The following is an 18,115-nucleotide window of genomic DNA, read 5'->3' on the forward strand; positions in this document are numbered from 1 at the left end:
AATCATTACGGTGACAATGCAGCAATGATCCTTATTCATTTTTAGGCCTTTTCTTAGCTAGACAAGAAAAATATTCACATAGGTATCCAGGATCTAATTTACTACAGGTGGGGAAGCCTCAAGATTCTAATTATGTAAAAATTGGTGAATTTAAAAATAAATACTTAGAATTCTGCTTCAAAAAAGTAAAACAAGTAAAGCAATGTCTTCCTGTTGAGTTACACATCTCCCTTTAGTCCGGTAGAACTGTGTTTTCCAATCACCTTGAGGAAATAAAGCATTACTTAGTTCTAAGACAAAATTTCCAGATTCTGCTGAAATTGCATTAGAAAGGAAAGGGTAACATAGATATCTTACCTCAAAAGCGGATAACCCAGCTCATTTTCTTCCAGCAGATTTTGATTACCTCCTAATTTCCGACAATTTAATGTCCCTATTTACTTTCCCCTTCAACTGTATTTACACAGATTTCTCTGACACCTGTTTATTACATTTCTTCTCCTCTCTGTCACTGATCCAGTATGAATTAGCATGCATGAGTACCTTCTGTTGTATAACAGGACAAAGGGGAGTATCTAATACTATAATTGGAAAAGAAGCTTTCATGACAAATTGTTTTGAAATAATGCTGAAGTTTGAATTTAAGGTGCTATTTTTCTCATTTAGACATAGAAGTATTTTCCTTTCAAAGCCAAAAAATATTAACATCAAATCTACATAGAGAATGACAGGTTACAACAATTCCCTCTTTTCTGGGAGCTACATCCTATATGCAGGGTGGGTTTTCAGTAGTTGCATCCATAATTGGTGAATGTGACCTCAGGTCAGAGTTGATAAGTCAAACATATGACCTAATCTGGGCCAGTTTCTTTCTCATAGAAGACTTGGGTTATGAACTGTGAAACACAACATGGAAGATGCTGATGCAGAATCACTTTTTGGCAGAAAGATGACAGAAGATCCTCAGAACTTCCATGGTAATTATATTCCCAAAAATTATCTACTCATGTACTTAGTCACCATAGCTTTTCTTTTAACTATGGATACAGAATGTTAAAGTAACACTTTTACATCCATAAACAGGACATCTGTTTCCAGCCAAGAGAAGTACAAACTGTAGTTGCTCTCTCCCTCTTTACCAACTAAAAATCTAAAAAAATACTTTAAACAAATTTCAGACATTAGTAAACGCAAGACAGTGATCCCTGACAGCAATAAAACAAACCAGGTAAACCTGACAATTGGTCTTACTACCTGGAGTTTCCAGGATGTGGCACAAGGTGGGAGAAACCCAGGCAGAGTCCAGCAGTCTCTCTGAGATGAGGGTGGAAGGCCAAAGCATCTAGACTCCACAAAGAGAACAGGAGAAGAAGCTGCACAGGAATACAGCTCTGGAGAGCTGCAGAAGGTTCACCACCAACCCACCCAAGACTTTAGTGCTGATGATCAGTGCACACATATGAGGAAACTACCAGACACTGAGGAAAGAATAACCCAAAAGAAATGGGGGGAAATCCCAGAATCAGCTGACATTCACACCACCCAGAGTGGGAAACCCTCATAATCAACAGAGTATCCTGTACAGTAGTCAGAGGGGTAATACCTTAGCAGTGGGACAAAATCAGCACTGGACTGAAGATGACTCTGGTTTCACCTACCAAAGCTTAAAAGCAAGCCTCAAATGTTCAAATTGTTTCCAAATAGCTTAACTGTAATCTAAAACAAATCCTTAAGTGCATATGGGACATTTAAGAGAAGAAACCATATACTGCACCACAAAGCAAGTCCTAACTGATTTAAAATGAATTCAAGTCATACCATGATATTCTCTGGAATTATATTATCAAAATATACCAGAAACATCACAGGAAAATCCCCAAATATTTGTAACTTAATTAACATACTTCTAAATAACCTAATAGTCAAAGCAGAATCAAAAGGAACTCTAAATGAAAATAAAAACAAAACTGATAAACTGATCAAAAGTAAGGACTATTCTCTGTGAAAGACAATGTTAGTTAAAAGCATGAAAAGACGAGATACAGATGGCAGAAAAAAATGCAAATCCAACAGTCATTGTATCCTGGATATATTAAAATCTTTCAAAACTCAGTAATAAGAAGCCAACCCAATAAAGAAAAATATAAGAGAAAGAGCTGAACAGACATTTCATCAAATAAGATATACAGATGGAAAATAAGCAAATGATTTCATCTTAATAAAACATAATTGAGTCTTAAAATGCTTCCACCAATTTCTAAGAAATCAGATCTTTACCTCTAAATTAGAATATATAAAGTGCTAAGATATTCTTAATAGTTCCTTTCAGTTCCCCTACGAAAATTTTGCACTATCAAATATGATTTTGCATCAGCAAAGACAATCACTACAGCCCTGAACTTGTGTTTGATTTGGGGCTGCGCAGGCATACAACCTAACTATGAGCACAAAAGGAAGGAGTGTGCAATTTTAATTCTGTTAAGTTGGTTAAAGTGAGACTCATTGACAATGAGCAAAAACTTGAAAAGGGTAAAGAAATTACTTGTGCAGATATCCTGGAAAAGTGTATTAAAAGTAAACAAAAAATGCAAACCCTTGAAGGAGCATGCTTGATGTTGTTCCAGGGATAGCAAGAAGCCAGTGTGGCTGCAGTTAAGAGAGCAAGGGAGAAAAATGGGAAAGGATGAGGTTAGAAATGTAAACAGGGGAGATTTGAGCCAGTTATATGGACCCTTGTGGGTCCCTGGCAAGTCTTTTATTTGAATAATTTGCAAAGGCAGAGGGATGAGTAAAAACGGAATTATGAGCAGGAGATCCCTATATGGGGAAGACTGAGTCTCAGAAGGTTTGAGAATTGAGGTTGTAGACAAATTTCTATTACTATATCGAATATGCTGTGGAAGATATTTTGAGAACTATCAAAAGGAAGATGAAATCCTTGCTTCAGTGAGTTGATAATGTAGTTGAAGAACTAAACAATAATACAGTTAAAACGACAGAATGTTTACATTTTACAAGGGCTTTCAGATAATCTATAGCTTTTGTTTACCTGAAGGAACCTGATTCAAGAAAGGGAAAATGATTTATGCAAGATCGTATAACTAGTTACTGGTTCAGGCAGAACTAAATTGCCACCTTCATTAATAAGTTCTCTTAAAGTCCAGTTTATCAACGGTATGAAGGACAAGCTGAAGAAAAGACTATACTTATAAAGCACTTTTGCAAGATAAATAAGCATTTGTAACATTTACTTGCTTTCCTGACTTCCAAATTTCTGTCCTACAATTTTGAGGGAAGGAGTGAAAAGCAAAGCTAATATCTATGTTGGTAAGTAAATTTAGTGGATCAAAAGATAAAAATCTTTCTGTATTTTGATAAGAAAAGCATACAAAGCTTTTCATATGAAGACTTTATTTTCTTCCTAACAACAACAACAAAAAAGACTATTTTCTGGAATTTCTCTAAGCTACAAAGAGAAAGGATAAGACAAGTAAATCATTATCCTCTGTGTTGATAAAGCTTGCTTACTGCAAATCAAGATAAAACACCACTGGCTGGTAAAAAATAACATCTCCTGCAAAAGTCCTCTCACTGAAGTAGTAGTGCTTCTGACATATCCCAAGATAGAGTAACCAATTAATTCATGTGCATATTCCAAAGATCATCACTTCCAATTCAACCCAACAAGGATATATTACCCAAATAAGGGCTTAAAGTGATTAGAATGATGGCATCCTTATTTATGCATATTTATAGAGTAAATAATTACTAAAGCAGTTTTAAACTATTAGTATACTTTTAAAATTCTAATGTTAGAATATTAATCTTCAAAGTAGAACAAGCCTAATGGTGAGAATGTCAATACACAATCTTTAACACATTTCTGCACGATCGTTTGAACCTAATTATCAAATTGACAATCTAAAGTAATTATAAAGCAACACAAAAACATACCTTTATGCCATTACTAAAGATTTACTATTTAAAAAAACGTTTAAAAGTAGTTTCAAATATTTAATAGGCAGAAAACTTACAACATTGGTATCTATACAATTTCACCAGGTAAAGAATTTAAAATTTCAGCTTCATAATCCTATACACAGAATGAATACAATGGGCATAAACTACATACACTCAAAAAGTGAAAAAAAAAAAAAACTGACATAAACGTGGCAACCCACACCTATGGTATGCAGAAAGGCAGAAAGAACATTAAACTTCATTTAGAGATTCAATTTGCAGTCTCAGCTCTTCCACTTTATAACTTTGGAACCTTAAGTATGAAAGAACTTCACTGAACTTTAATTTGCTCAGTAAAATGAGGATAGAGGATAGCTATTGAACCTAACATAGAGAGTTGTTGAGAAAATCAAAATTAATGTAAAATAATATATGTAAAATCCCTTTCAATCTGTAAATTCGTAAACAAATTTACATTACAAGGAGAAATATTAAATATAATACAATGGCACTATTTCAAGTCTTAGTCAATACCATCTAATATAGCAATCCAATTTCTCTAGTAATATTTTTCTTTCAAAAACTCAGTTCATAAAAAGTTTTATGTTATCAACTGTAGGCATATATATACCTAGAGGTAAGTAACCACAAACTAATCTGTCATATAACATCCTAATTCTCATCATTACCATAACAATAATATCAAGGGACAGAATTTTTATACTTCAGTTTCATATTTCTACTGTGTGTTTTGTGGAACAAGACGCATTTACTGAGTACCTACTTACATAACACTTTAAAGAATCTTAAAAAGAAGAAAAGATAACATGTCTGACTTTAGCAATCTTGCAGTCTAGCTGGCATAATACTATATATTCATAAAGAATGCAAATTAAAGTGATAGACTTCACTTTTGGTCATGAGGCAGTAACAGGCACAAACCAGCTGGCCCACCATAAACAATGTAAAGTAAAATAAAACTGTATAAAATATTTGAAATAAATATTTTTTAAAGTTGAGCAATAGGAAAAGCAAGACTGTGGTCTCTGGGAAAAAGAAATTACACAAAATGAGCACTACAATCTCCCTGACTTTCTGCCTGAAGGCACTTTCAGAACTGCAGCACACAAAGAACTACAGTCTTGCTGAGCAGCGGAAAAAGAGAAAAAAGTTTGGAGGTGAAGCAAAATTTGTGGCAGAAAATATCAAATACAAGGAACATCAGAAATCCATATAAGGGTCATATTAAGTCTTTGGCCAAACACTAGGTTGCACATGTACAGGGTGACACTCCTGATGATGCCTGGCAGTGAATAGCTGAATGAAGACTCTGGTGGTCACACAGTACCAAGAGACAGAACAAGCAGATAAAACCATGAACATGTGAGGAATTCAACTGAGATGCCTCAGAAAGGTCACACTGTTAGGAGACAATTCCAGGGGTCTCTCACTTCTCTTCACTTCTTTACAGCAGAGATAGATGACTGGGTTTTATTCCAGACTATCTTTTCCAGGATGACCGATTAATAGGGGAAGTAATCATTAACAAAGTTTTAAACTATTAACATGATATTAACAAGATTAAAGCAAACACCCTTAGAAAATAGTCTCCATTCCAAGCAGAGAGCACATTACCTTATAGCCTTGGAAGACAGAAACACAGATATACCTTGAAGATATTGCAGGTTCAGTTCCAGATCACCTCAATAAAATGAGTATCACAATAAAGCAAGTCACACAAATTTTGTGATTTCCTAGTGCATATAAAAGTTATGTTCATACTATACTACAGTCTATTAAGTGTGCAATAGCATTATGTCTTTAAGAATGTACAAACCCTAATTTAAAATTACGTTATTGCTTTTAAAAAATGCTAACAATCTTCTGAACCTTCAGCAAGTCGTAATCTTTTTGTTGGTGGAGGGTCTGCCTCAATGTTGATGGGTGCTAACTGATCAGCATGGTGGCTGCTGAAGGCTAGGGTGGCTGTGGAATTTCTTAAAATAAGGCAACAATTAACTTTGCCACATCAATTGATTCTTCCTTTCACAAAAGATTTCTTTGTACCATAAGATGTGGTTTGATAGCATTTTATCCACAGTAGAACATCTTTCAAAATTAGAGTCAATCTCAGCTGGTTACGGTAGTGCAGGCCTGAAGTCCCAGCTACCAGGGAGGCTGAGGCAGTAGGACAGCTTGAGCCCAGGTGTTCAAAGCCAGCCTGGGCAACATAGCAAGACCCCATCACAAAAAAAAATATTGGAGTCAATCCTCTCAAACCCTTCCCTGCTTTATCATATAAGCTTATGTAATATTCTAAACCCTTGTTTGTCATCTCAACAATGTTCAGAGCATCTTCACCAGTAGAGTCCATCTTAAGAAACCACGTTTTTTGCTCATCCATAAGAAGCAACTCCTCATACATTAAAGTTTCATCACAAGATAGCAGCAATTCGGTCACATATTCAGGATTTACTTCTAATTCTAGCTCTCCTGCTGAGGTGGAGAAAGTTTTAGTGGTCTGGATGGAAGATCAAACCATCCACAACATTGCTTTAACTCACAGCCTAATCCAGAGCAAGGTCTTACCTCTCTTCAATTCTGGGAAGGCTGAGAGAGATGTGGAAGCTGCAGAAGAAAATTCTGAAGCTAGCAGAGGTTGGTAGCTTCACACATATCCACCACATCTGCGTTACTTATTCCACTGAAGTCTTAAACTCCTCCAAAGTCATTCATGAAGGTTGGAATCGATTTGTTCCAAACTTCTGTTAATGTTGATATTTTGACCTCCTCCCATGAATCATGAAATATTCCTAAACACATCTAGAATGATGAATCCTTTCCATTCACTGTACTCTGCCAAGATCCATCAGAGGAATCAGTACCTAGGGCATCTATAGCCTTCCAGAAAGTATTTCTTACATTTAGACTTAATGATATAAAACTTGAAAGTCAAAATTACTCTTTGATCCATGGGCTGCAGAATGGATGTTGTGTTAACAAGCATTAAAACTTTTGTCTTCTTGTATATCTCCATCAGAGCTCTTGGGTGAACAGGTACATTGTCAGTGAGCAACAATACTCTAAAAGAAATCTTTTTTTCTAAGCAGTAGGTCTCAACAGTGGCTCTAGAATATTCAATAAGTCATGCTATAAACACATATGCTGTCATCCAGGCTTTGTTATTCCATTTAGAGAGCACAGGCAGAGTAGATTTCGTATAATTTGTAAGGGCCCTGGGATTTTTGAATTGATATATAAGCACTGGCTTCAACTTCAAGTCACTAGCTACATTAGCCCATAACAAGAGTCAGCCTGTACTTTGAAACTCAGAAGGCAAGAACTGACTTCACCTTTCTAGCTAGGAAAGCCTTATATGGCATCTTCTTTTAATATAAGGCTGTTTCATCTTCACTGAAAATCCGTTGTTTAATGTAGCCACCCTCATCAATGATCTCAACTAGATCTCCTGGATAACTTGCTGCAGCTCCTACATCAGCACTTGCTGCTTCACCATACACACTTTCATGTTACAGAGATGGCTTCTTTCCTTATCTCATGAACCAACCTCTGCTAGCTTCAAATTTTTCTTCTGCAGCTTCCACATCTCTCTCAGCCTTCCCAGAATTGAAGAGAGGTAAGACCTTGCTCTGGATTAGGCTGTGACTTAAAGCATTGTGGATGGTTTGATCTTCCATCCAGACCACTAAAACTTTTTCCACCTCAGCACTAAGGGTGCTTTGCTTATCATTTGCATGTGCACTGGAGTAGCACTTTTCATTTCCTTCAATAACTTTCCTTTTGCATTCACAACCTGTCACAAACAGTTAGTTGGGTGCAAAAGGCCTGGCTTTCAGCCTATCTCAGGTTTTTAAATGCCTTCCTCACTAAGCTTTATCATTTCCAGTATTATATTTCAAGTGAAATACATGTGAGTCTTCCTTTCACTTGGACACTTAGAGGCCATTGTAGGGTTATTAATTGGCCTAACTTCAACGTTGTTGTGTCTCAGGGAATAGTAAGCCTCAGGAGAGGAAGAGAGATGGGGCCACAGCTGGTCTGTGGTGCCCCATCTCTCTTGTTAGAATACATACATTTATCAATTAAGTTTGCCATCTTATATGGGCATGGTTTATGGTACTGCAAAACAATTACAACAATAACATCAAAGATCACTGATAACAGATCACCTTATTTTATATATACATAATATATAATAATAATGAAAATTTTTAGAAGGTTCAAAGTTATATTATTTTGAGTTATAACCGTCTGCTTCATACAATTACACCATTTTCACTTCTAAGAACCATCTCATAATTTAAAGAATGATATGGCTAAGAAAGATACTTTGGAAGCCATTTTTAGGCATTGCTGAATTTAAATCATCTTCCAAATACTACATTCTGCCCCTTTCTTTATTGTAATAGTTTATCTGAAAGTACAAAAAACTTAGTAAATTGCTTTTACTATGCAATTCTGAAATATCAAGTCTACTGCCTCCAATAAAAAATCAGTAACTCCTTTTATAACATTAAGGTCAAGTCATTTGTAAAGACAGTGTCAACTGAAACTTTTTGGCACTTACGACTAATCCATTATAAACAACTGTCAATCTTAAAAACACAGTTCCAGTAAACATGTAGTTACACTGGGAACAGATAAGAAAGTACAAGGCCAGCATGGTTGCTCACGCCTGTAATGCTAGAACTTTGAGAGGCCAAGGCAGATGGATCATATGAGGACAGGAGTTCAAGACCAACCTAACCAACACAGCAAAACCTGTCTCTACTAAAAATACAAAAAGAAATTAGCTGGGTGTGGTGGCACTTGCCTGTAATCCCAGCTACTCAGGAGAGTGAGGCATGAGAATCACTTGAACCCATAAGGCAATGGTTGTAGTGAGCCAAGATCATGCTACTGCACTCTAGCCTGGGTGACAGAGACTATGTCTCAATTAAAAAAAAAAAAAAGACAGAAAAGAAAAAAGGAAAAAAAGAAAAAAAAAAGAAAGAACGAGAAGCTCACTGGCTATGCTAAACCAAATGAATGAAACACAGCCAAACTGATTTTACACCATGGGTCTATACAAATAAATAAACAAAATTCTATCCTATTTTTCTGTATTTTTTCTTACATTTCCCCTTATACAAATATGAGAATGTTCCATTTTATTCACTTCAATAGGACAAAGTCCTTAGAGAAAGACTGAAAAGAGCTGATAATCAAACTCCCAAATTTTATGCTTATTTCTTGTTCTAGCGCTATCAATTTTCTGACATATTTAATGTAGGCAGGAAAACGTTCTCAGTAAATTGAGCATTTGAGTCTACAAATGTCTTGAAGCACTCTTGCAAGTTACGCATATCCCATGTCGCTTTTGGTTTCCCATCTCTTCTTTGCTTCAAACCTCCATGCAAGTTTCTTCTTTTGTCGGGCAGCCTGTGAATTTTCAACCTCCTTTTTGGCTTTTACAAAGTTGTGGCAGGCAACTGCTTTGGCAATTTTTACACCAAGCTCTCAAGTAGCTAGCTGGTTTCTGAGTTCCTCAGTCTTCTCAATATTCCACTCCTCCAAAGACTGGTCTATCCTTTCTTCAAGGCCTGATTTCTCAACTTTTTTCCCTTTAACATGGGGGTCAAATCTATCATTGACTCCAAAATACTGAGTAAGCTCCTTCCACTGGGTTTCATTTGAGGACTGTTCACTGTGAGATTCTTTTTCACTCCTCAGTTTATCTTTTCTGGAGCGTTTTCTTTTTTTCCCCTCTGAATCTTGAGGTTGCGCTTTTCTGCTCAGAATGTTTTTTATGTAATTCTTGAAATTTATTCTACATGCCTAGGGGAATTCCAGAAGGACACTCTTCATAGGCATTACATTCGACTCTGTTTCAGTTTTGGGTTCATCTATCGAGAATCTATGATTTCTGTTTTTCTGATACTCCCATCCTCTTTATCTTCTTGTAAGTTCAGTCCAGAGTCCTCCAATGTAGCTTCATCTTCAGAGTTTCACTCAACATCACTTTCATTTAGGCCAGGAGGTAGCAGCCCACTCCACATCTTTTCTTCTGTCAGAAAGCAGTCACCTGGCGGCCATCTTAAAACCCCGTCCAAAAATGTTTTAAATATTGGGAGAGTTACCAAAATGAGACACAGAGACACAAAGTGAGCACATGCTGTTAAAAAAAAAAAAAAAAAAAAAAAAAGGCACCAGTAGACTTGCTCAAGGCAGAACTGCTACAAATCGTCAGTTTTTTAAAAAACGCAATACCTACAAAGCACAACAAAGCAAAGTGTAATAAAACAAGATTTGCCTAAAGTATCTGCCTCCAACAGCAAAAAGCAGGCATGCTTACTGCACACTATATGCTACTTGGGTTTCCTAAACTCAGGATTCCTCTTCTATAACACATTCAACTGCATTTGCAGGCAACTACCTGGGTGCATTCACACCCCACTCCTGTAATTCAGGGACAAGGAAAACTGACACAAATTATTGATGCTCATGTCACCTGTGCCATGAATAATAAAGTCCTCTATCTCTGATCGTGGAAACTCATGTCTGCTGATAGCATCAATGAAACCATAAGAAGCTAACCAGTTAGCACGTAAATAGAATAAAATTTCAAACTCTACACAGTTGTTGACACACACCTTAGGAGTAAGACTACGTTAGCCTTAGAGGTAAAATACTCTAGACCCACCCAAAGATTGAAAACAAACCTTGAAAAGATCTAATTGATCCATCAAAAATTTGATTGCCCACTGAAACAAAATGAAATGCTTAGTTTAAAAAAGATAAATTTCAAACTGTCAATAATATGATACCCAAAATATTTAGCATACAACAAAAAATTATCAGACATGCAAGGAACCAATTAAATATCAGGGAAGTAGGGGTGGGGTGGGGTGGGGGTGGCATGAAAAGTAAACAGAAACAAATTGAAAACGAAACAGTTATTAGAATTACCAAACAAGAATTTTTAAAAAGAGTTATGCAGTAGGCAGAACAGTGACCCCTCAAAGATATCTATATCCTGATGCCTAGAACCTGTGACTGTATTACATAACATAGGAGAATTAAGATTGCAGATGCAGTTAAGGTTGCCAATCAGCTGACCTTAAAATAGGGAGCATATCCTAGATTATCCAAGTGGTACAATCACTAAGATCCTTAAATGTTGAAGACAAAGCAGAAGTATCAGCATCAGAGTGATAAACTAGGAAAAAGACTCATCGGCTATTGTGGGCTTTGAAGACAGAAAGAGGCCAAGAGCCACGGAAGGAAGGCAGCCCCTTCGAAGCTGAAAAAGGAAAGAAAATACTCTCCTAGAGCTTCCAGAAAGAAACACAGCCCTGCTGACATCTTGGCTTTTGCTCAGTGAGTACCATTGCAGTCTTCTCCTTTCCAAAACTGTAAGACAATAAATTTATATTATTTTAAGCCACTATGTTTGCAGTAATTTGTTACAGCAAAACAAGAAATTAAAACAAGCTATTAAAACTACATCTAAGTATTTAAAGGAAAAGATAGAATGAATTAACAGATAGAGATCCTCAGTAGAAAAATAGAATCTATTAAAAAGATTCAAAATCTAGAACTGAAAAAATACATTATTTGAGACAAAAACATTCACTATATGGGCTTAACAGCAGATTGGATACTGCAGAATAAAAGATTAGAGAACCTAAGTACAGAATAATTGAAACTGTACAAACTGAGGCACAGAAAGAAAAAAATACTGAGAAAAATAAAACAGAGTCCCTGTGACTCATGAAACAATAGCAGTCTAACACACATGAACTGTGTCTCCAAGGGAAAAAGAATAAAGGAGGATAAACAGAAAAACAGTTTCAATAAAATAATGTTCAAAACTTTTCTGAATATATGTATGTACATATATAGATAAAAATTTATAGACCCAAGAAGTTCAAAAAGTCCCAGCCAGGATACATACAAAGAAAACTAAACCTAGCACATAACAACCAAATTTCTGAAAACCACGATAAAAAGGGAAAACCTTAAAAGCAGGCAAAGGAAAAAAAAAGATATCATATAGATAATGATTAAAAACGTCTGCTTAGGTATCATCAAAAACTATGCAAGCCAGAAGACAACAGAACATTATTAAAAATGCTGAAAGAAAAAAACTAGAAATCTATTCCCAAGTAAATTACCCTTCAAAAATTAAGATATAATAAAGACATTTTCAGATAAAACCTGAGAGAATATGTCACCAGCAGACTTGATGTACAATTAATATTTCAGGCTAAAAGAAAATAATGCCAGATCATACTTCAAATTTACATAAAGGAAGAATGCAAGGAATGGTAAATAGTAGGTACATAAGATTTTTTTTCCATTTCTTAACTTTTTTAAAAAGGAACTGTCTAAACAAAAATAATTTATTATGGGGATTCTCTTATTTAACAGTTTTAATTTATGGTGAAGTTTTTTGCTTGTTTGTTTTGTTTTGTTTTGTTTTGTTTTGTTTTGTTTTGTTTTTGAGACAAGATCTTGCTCTGTCGCCCAGGCTGGAATGCAGTAGCACCATCATGGCCCACTGCAGCCTGGAGCTCCTGGGCTCAAGTAATCCTTCCCCTAAGCCTCTGGAGTAGCTGGGACTACAGGTCCACACCACCACACCCAGCTAATTTTTTTATGTTTTGTTGAGATGAGGTCTCGCTATTTTGGCCAGGCTGGTCTCGAACTCCTGGTCTCAAGCAATCCTCCCACCTCAGCTTCCCAAACTGCTGAGACTACAGGTGTGAGCCACCATGCTTGAAATTTCTCTCTGTCAGAGAAAAAGAGACAGAGACAGAGAGAAATTTCATATGTTAAAATGGTTAGTTCATAAAGAAGACGTAATAGTTGTAAATGTGTACGCTTATTGCAACAGAGCTTCAAAATACATGAAGCAAAACCTGACAGCACTAAAAGAGGAAACCAAGAAATCCACAATTATAGTTGGAGAATTTAACACTCTTCCCCCAGCAAGTGAAAGAAACAGATCCAAAAAAAAAAAAACACATAAAAGATTTGAAAAACACTATCAATCAACTTTATCTAATTGGCATTTAAACAATACATCCAACAACCGTAGAATATACATTCTATATAAGTGCACACTGAATTTTAAACAAGATAGACCATCTCATGGGCCATAAAACAAATCTCACATTTCCAAGGATTGAAGTCATACAGAGTATGTTCTCTGACCTAAATCAAATTAAAAATAAATAATAAAAATATATCACAAAGAATCTCAAATGTCTGGAAATTAAGCACCTCATTTCTAAATAACCTATGGATCAAGAAAAAAGTGACAAGTGAAACTAGAAAATATTTTCAAGTACATAACAATGAAAACAGAATATATCCAAAGTTGTAGGACACAGCTAAAACATTGCTTAAAAGTCAATTTACACATTTATGATTACATTAGAAAAAGAAAGGTTTAAAAATTAACACTCTAGTCTTCCACATTAAGAAGCTAGAAAAAAATTAAATCAAAAGTAGAAGAAAATAATAAATGTTGGCCAGGCGCAGTGGCTCACACCTGTAAACCCAGCACTTTGGGAGGCCGAGGCCGGTAGATCACTTGAGGTCAGGAGTTCGAGACCAGCCTGGTCAACATGGTGTAATCTTGTCTCTACTAAAAATACAAAAATTAGCCAGATGTGGTAGCATGCGCCTCTAATCCCAGCTACTCAGGAGGCTGAGTCAGGAAAATCACTTGAACCCAGGGGGCGGAGGTTGCAGTGAGCCGAGATCACACCACTACACTCCAGCGAGACAGAGAGAGAGAGAGAGAGAGAGAAGAGGAGAGGAGAGGAGAGGAGAGGAGAGGAGGAGGAGAGGAGGGGAGAGAGAGAGAGAAGAAGGAGGAAGAGGAGGAGGAGGAGGAGGAGGGGAGGAAGAGGAGGAGGGAGGAAGGGAGAAGGAGGAGGAAGAGGAGGAAGAGAAGAAGAAGAAAGAAAAAGGAGGCGGCAGCGGCGATGACAGCAGAAATCAATGAAAACAGAAAATGGAGACATCAACAAAATACTGTATTGGCTCTCAGAAAATACCAATGAAATCGATAAACCCCTAAACAAGACTAATAAAAAAGAGAGGCGATATGTGAATTATTAATATTAGAAGAAAAGGGGCTTATCACTGCAGATCTTACAAAAATTAAAAAGATAAATATTATGAATGGTCTTGTGCCAATACCTTTTATAATTAAATAAAATTCCTGAATTTTGTTTAAATTTCAAATTCCTTGAAAATTACCAAAACTGACACAAGGAGAATCCAAAAGTCTGATTAATCATTTATCTGCTAAAGAATTTGAATTCATAATTTAAATCCTTCCCACAAAGAAACCTTTGGGCCTAGGTAACTTCATGGGTGAATTCTATCAAACATTTAAGACAATGGTATCAGTATAATTCAACTAAATTAAGTTTCTACATACATTGAAGATGTAATTGTAATAAAGCAATTTTATCAGAAATATATTGAAAACACTAACTTCTGATTTTTCCCTGAGTTTAGTAGCTCTTGGCAAAAACAGCAAAAGCAGAAATTGTTTTCAAAGACTAATTTTTTTTCTTTCTTTTTATTATTATTATACTTTAAGTTCTAGGATACATGTGCACAACCTGCAGGTTTGTTACATATGTATACATGTGCCATGTTGGTGTGCTGCACCCGTTAACTCGTCATTTACATTAGGTATAGCTCCTAATGCTATTCCTCCCCCCTCCCTGTGGGGGGCCTGGTGTGTGATGTTCCCCACCCTGTGTCCAAGTGTTCCCATTGTTCAGTTCCCACCTATGAGTGAGAACATGCAGTGTCTGGTTTTCTGTCCTTGCGATAGTTTGCTCAGAATAATGGTTTCCAGCTTCATCCATGTCCCTACAAAGGACATGAACTTATCCTTTTTTATGGCTGCATAGTATTCTATTGTGTATATGTGCCACATTTTCTTAATTCAGTCTATCACTGATGGGCATTTGGGTTGGTTCCAAGTTCAAAGACTAACTTGACTACAAAAAAATTTAAACTTCTGAATAAAGAATATAAAACAAAACTAAAAGATAAATGTTAAATTGGAAAAATACCAATATGTGATAAATAATTGGTTGTTATAGATAAAATTAAAGCCTTTATCAAATGTGCAAAACACAAAAATATAAAATGCACCAAAGAAATATTAATGCCAACATGAAATACTGGCCAACTTTTCTAATCAATCAAAATACAAAGTAAAGCAAGATAGGTAAATATGTTTTCAAAAATTAAAAAAGGGAAATATCTCTGGAAAAGGCAAACTGTAGAGACAGTAAAAAGATCAAGGGTTGGAGGTAAGAAGGGATGAAAAGGTGAAGCACAGAGAATATTTAGGGCAATAAAACTATTTCTGTATGATACTATAATGGGGAATATGTGTCATTATAATTGTCAAACCCACATAATATACAACACGATAAGTGAACACTAAACTATGGCTTTGGGTGATAATTATGTGTCAATGTAGATTCATTGCTTGTAATGAATTTACCACTCTGGTGGGAGATTTTGATAGTGAGGAAAGCTGTGCATATGTCAGGGCAAGGGATATATGGGAAAATTCTTTACACGGAATTTTGCTATGAACCAAAAACTGCTTTAAAAAGGAAGTTGATGGCCATGTGCAGTGGCTCACAACTGTAACCCAAACACTTTGGGAGGCCGAGGTGAGAGGATCACCTGAGGTCAGGAGTTCGAGACCAGCCTGGCCAACATGGTGAAACCCTGTCTCTACTAAAAATACAAAAAAACGCTGGATGTGGTGGCGCACGCCTATAGTCCCAGCTACTCAGAAGCCTGAGACAGGAGAATCATTTGAACCCAGGAGGAGGAGGCTGCAGTGAGCCGAGATGGTGGCACTGCACTCTAGCCTGGCAACAGAGCACGACTCCAACTCAAAAAAAATAATAAAAATAATAAAATAAATAAAATAAAGTATATTTTTAAAATATATATGACTTCAAAGACTAAGTAAAAAAACTAAATTATTTTAATAATATTTCAATATTGACTATTAAAATTATGTTTTGGACATATGGAATACTAAGTAAAAAAACTGTAAATTATTTTAATAATATTTCAATATTGACTGTTAAAATTATGTTTTGGACATATGGAATTAAATAAAATACATTGTTAATATTTTTTAAAAGAGAATTAATACCTAGTATTGTTGAGAACTGTGGTACACACAGGCTCTCTTAACTATTACTAAGACTATGTATCTTTTCAGGAAGGCAATCTGCCAATATATATCCAAAGTCCAACAATGACACTCAAGAACTTATTTGAAGCAGATAATAATACAAGTATAAATGAGATATATATACAGTCAGCCATACAATAAAATTCCAGGTAACTATTAAAACTGATAAAGTAGGCCGGGCACAGTGGCTCACACTTGTAATCCCAGCACTTTGTCGGGCCGAGGCAGGCAGATCATTTGAGGCCAGGAATTCCAGCCTGGGCAACATGGCAAAAAATCAGCCAGGTGTGGTGGTGCATGCCTGTAATCCCACTTACTCAGGTGGCTGAGGAATGAGAACCACTTGAACTCAGGAGGCAAAGGGTACAGTAAGCCAAGATCGAGCCACCACACTCCAGCCTGGGCAACAAAGGGAGACTCTGTCTCAAAAAAAAAAAAAACTGATACAGTAGATCTATTTTCAGACACAGGAAGATGTTCATAACAAATTATCAATTGGTAATGGTCAGATGATAGGATACCATGAACAGATGAATCAGTTTATGGAAAATGCATATTAATGCAAATATATTCATATAGAGATGTGTAACAGATTGTTCAACAAAATATTACCCATTATATTCTCTGGGTGATGGAATTCTAGTCTCTTCGTGTTATTTTCTTCTTCTGTTTGAATCTTTTGCAATGGGCCTGGTGCTTTTGATAAAACATAAAGGTATTTATACTCATACACATACATAGGCATACATACACAGACACATATTAACAGTATTTGGCTACCCTAACTTCCAATTTCTCCTAGCAAAGAAAAATTTCATTCTACCTAAAGAAATCATTCACTTGAATCTGTAATTCGAGGCAAGTCTCTCAAGTCACTATACTTAGCTGATATAAAATTGAAGTTTACTGGAAAAAGTGTGGGTTTTAGAGTTGAAATCTTGGTTCAAGTCTGCCAGTTATATGTATCAGCCTGGTCCCTCACTTTTCTGTGCTCCACTTTCCTCAAATGTAAAATAGGAATACAAATATACATCCTATCAAAAGATGGGTATGAGAATCAAATAAATAATTCATATGAAAAATACTTTCTCAAAATACTTTCTAAATTATTAGTAGTGGAAGTATCTAAATTATTAATATCGGTAGTATACCCTTAAGAGTAGTATACTGCCCGTCTGCTGTATTCAGGAGACCCATCTCACATGCAGAGACATACATAGGCTCAAAATAAAGGGATGGAGGAAGATCTACCAAGCAAATGGAGAACAAAAAAAAGCAGGGGTTGCAATCCTAGTCTCTGATAAAACAGACTTTAAACCATCAAAGATCAAAAGAGACAAAGAAGGCCATTACATCATGGTAAAGGGATCAATTCAACAGGAAGAGCTAACTCTCCTAAATATATATGCACCCAATACAGGAGCACCCAGATTCATAAAGCAAGTCCTTAGAGACCTACAAAGAGACTTAGACTCCCATACAATAATAATGGGAGACTTCAACACTCCACTGTCAACATTAGACAGATCAACGAGACAGAAAGTTAACAAGGATATCCAGGAATTGAACTCATCTCTGCACCAAGCGGACCTAATAGACATCTATAGAACTCTCCACCCCAAATCAACAGAATATACATTCTTCTCAGCACCACATCGCACTTATTCCAAAATTGACCACATAATTGGAAGTAAAGCACTCCTCAGCAAATGTACAAGAACAGAAATTATAACAAACTGTCTCTCAGACCACAGTGCAATCAAACTAGAACTCAGGACTAAGAAACTCAATCCAAACCGCTCAACTACATGGAAACTGAACAACCTGCTCCTGAATGACTACTGGGTACATAACGAAATGAAAGCAGAAATAAAGATGTTCTTTGAAACCAAT

The 18,115-nt window shown here is 36.0% G+C and overlaps 1 protein-coding gene and 1 pseudogene across 9 annotated transcripts in view; both read right to left on the reverse strand.

The window, feature by feature from the left end:
- The window catches only part of DENND1B (DENN domain containing 1B), a 291,773-nt gene that overhangs the window by 243,937 nt on the left and 29,721 nt on the right, over positions 1–18,115 (reverse strand). The window lies entirely within an intron of this gene.
- On the reverse strand, positions 8,958–10,019 carry LOC117076622 (annotated as a pseudogene).

This window comes from Trachypithecus francoisi, unplaced genomic scaffold (genome assembly GCF_009764315.1).
Source record: "Trachypithecus francoisi isolate TF-2019V2 unplaced genomic scaffold, Tfra_2.0 Lachesis_group5, whole genome shotgun sequence".
NCBI classification, from domain to species: domain Eukaryota; kingdom Metazoa; phylum Chordata; class Mammalia; order Primates; family Cercopithecidae; genus Trachypithecus; species Trachypithecus francoisi.